General features: G+C 40.3%; 1 pseudogene; it reads right to left on the bottom strand.

Annotated features, from left to right (window-relative positions):
• Nucleotides 1-2,170: 2,170 nt before the first annotated feature.
• On the bottom strand, nt 2,171-2,777 carry LOC118544845 (transcription elongation factor A protein-like 3; annotated as a pseudogene).
• Between the last annotated feature and the right edge of the window lie 209 nt (nt 2,778-2,986).

Below are 2,986 nucleotides of genomic sequence, written 5' to 3'. Positions count from 1 at the left end.
ATTTCATTCCTTTTTATGGCTGAGTAATATTCTGTGTGTGTGTGTGTATGTGTATGTGTATACACACGTCACATTTTCTTTATGGATGCACACTGTGTGTGTGTGTGTGTGTGTGTGTGTATACATTTTCTTTATTTATCTATGGATGGACACTGTGTTGCTTCCATAATTTGGCTATTGTAAATAACCCTGCAGTAAACGTAGGGGTGCATGTATCTTTTCGAATTAGTGTTTCCGTATTCTTTGGGTGAATACCCAGTAGTGGAATTACTGAATCCTATGGCCATTCTATTTTTAATTTTTTGAGGAAACTCCATGCTATTTTCCCTAGTGGCTGCATTCCCACCAATAGTACACGAGGGTTCCTTTTTCTCCACGTCCTCTCCAACATTTGTTATTTCTTGTGTTTTTGATTTTAGCCATTCTGACAGGTATAAAGTGATACCTCGTTGTTGTTTTAATATGTATTTCTCTAATGATTAGTGATGTTGAGCATCTTCTCCTGTGTCTATTGGCTATCTGTATGTCTTTGAAAAAAATGTCATGACTTGACATTGAGGACCTGAATGGTCAAGTCCTCTGCCCAATTTTTAACCAGATTGTTTTTTGGGCATTGAGTTATGTAAGTTCTTTATATATTTTGGATATTAACCCCTTGTCAGATACATCATTCAGTAAATTGCCTTTTTGTTTTGTTTATGGTTTCCTTTGCTGTGCAAAAGCTTTTTATTTTTGTATAGTCCCAATAGCTTGATTTTTTTTGTTGTTGTTTTGTTTTCTTTGCTAGAGGAGACATACCTAGTAAAAATGTTTCTATGGCCAAATATCTGCATTTTTAAAAAGAAATTAGAATAATTTGTTAGGAAAATCAGGATGTCAATTTTCTTGTGATATAAGCTGATGTAAGTTTTTATCTTCAGTCCTGTATTACCTACTGTTTATTTTATTTTTATTTTAGAGAGGGCAAGAGAAGGGGGAGAGGAAGTGGGAGAGGGAGAGAAAGAATTTTAAGCAGGCTCCATGCCGAGTGCAGAGCCCTGTGCAGGGCTCCATCTCACAACCCGGAGATCATGACCTAAGCTGAAACCAAGAGTCAGATGCTTAACTGACTGAGTCACCCAGGCACCTGTACCTACTGTTTATTAGAACCTTCACTGGGATGTCAGGGTTTATTCAAATTTAAAATGTTTAAATCTAGACTCATTATTTTTCTTCCCAGATCAGTTTCTTTATCTTGCATCTTGATTTTAATTATATCAATATCTACTTAGGTTCTCAAGCCCAAAACCTAGGGTCCTTTTACATTCCTCCTTTTCCCTATTCCACTGCAGTCTACTGGTAAAGAAATTGCCAGTTATACCATAAAATTGGGTCTCAAAATCTGTCCCCATAACCATATTTTTAGTTACAAATCCAAATAACTGTTTGTCCATGTAATAGCCTTTACCTTGGTATCATTACCACCAGCTATTCCTTATCTAAAACCATCTATCATATTGAAACCAGTTGTTTTCTTAAAATTATAACTAAAACATAAGTGGTCATGCTACTTCTGTGCTAAAATAACCACCATGGCTTTTCTGGCCAATATACTAGAATCCAAGCTCCTTATCAAGTTACAGTGTAACCTTTATTCATTTGCCTTGACTTAACATTTCTGGTCTTATTTCCTGCCTCCATATCTTGTATCTGTCTCACACTCATTAAACTCTTCTAGAAATTATCCAGGGCTTCTCTATTTCTGTGCTTTTGTTCTGGCTTTTATCTTACTGGGCATTCCCAATATTTCTTGCCTTAAAAACTCTCATTCATTCTTCGGACTGAGCTTATGGTATCTCTTTATTGAGTCTGCCTGCCTTCCTTCCTTCCTTCCTTCCTTCCTTCCTTCCTTCCTTCCTTCCTTCCTTCTTTTCTGTGGTTCTGAAAACTGTTTTTCTTTATTGTTATTTTACAGTGTACCATGAACATCTCTTCCAGGCACATGGGTGAAAATCCCCTACTGAAAGATAGAGAACACTGTAGTTCGATCCAAAGGCTGCTGGCAACAAGAGTGACACCTAAAGCAAAGTATCAGCTTAAGATTAAAGCACATAGCCTGGCAAATGCCTTCCAGGGAAAGCAGAGTCAGAAATATTCTCTTTAGAGAAATTAGGATTGAAGGCTCAAGTCATTAAAGATACGGGGTATCATGTAAGCCCCTTTGGCCCCTACCTCCACCCCTCATTCCTCTGACATCTTGTTGCCTCCTTGGGGCAAATGGATCTTGTACATCTCTTTGCATCCAATGAAAACCACCCGTTTTCTGTTTTTCCTTAGCTCTTCCTGAGCCTTTGACATATCTCCACATTCTGTCATCATCTTACTGCCCAAGTTCCTTTCCTGTAAGTCCTCCTGATAGTCCTTGGGGGAATCCTCTGTCCCCCTGTCTGTTTTTCTTTTTCTTTTCCTGAGTATATAATCTTCAGGTGGGCACTTTTTGGCAGCCTGCAGCTCACTCTCAGCCTTTGTCAGGGAGTCTAGCTTGCCCTCCCTGTGTGGTTTTTTTCCCCCCCTCATTTTCAGACTTGCCCTGCTTTCTTGCTTTCCCTCATTTTCTGGCTGTTCCTCATCTTCTGGCTGTCCCTCATTCTGGACCTTTCCCTTTGGCCCTGGCTTCCCCTCTACTTCCAGCTTTTCTTCCTCATCTGATTTTCCTTCATCTTTAGGCTCTACTTCCATCTTCTGGCTTTCCCTCAATTTCCAGCTTTACCTTCATTTTCACTGTAAAGTTTTTCCATGTTGAGATTTCCCCTTCATTTCTTGTCCTGTAGGGATTCTGGACAGGTTCTTCCTCCTTTTCTAGCCTTGCAGCATGCTAGGGACAGACACACAGATGTGTGGGGACCAGGGTAGGCCTGCCCCTCCTCGGGCTCACCAAAGCCCATTCACCACTCGCCTGTGGCCCAGGCAACTCATGAAGCTGGTTCTGCGTGGGCAGTGGGGGTGG

This window comes from Halichoerus grypus, chromosome 6, assembly GCF_964656455.1.
Source record: "Halichoerus grypus chromosome 6, mHalGry1.hap1.1, whole genome shotgun sequence".
Lineage (NCBI taxonomy): Eukaryota > Metazoa > Chordata > Mammalia > Carnivora > Phocidae > Halichoerus > Halichoerus grypus.
This window is presented reverse-complemented; position numbering and strand designations above follow the sequence as displayed.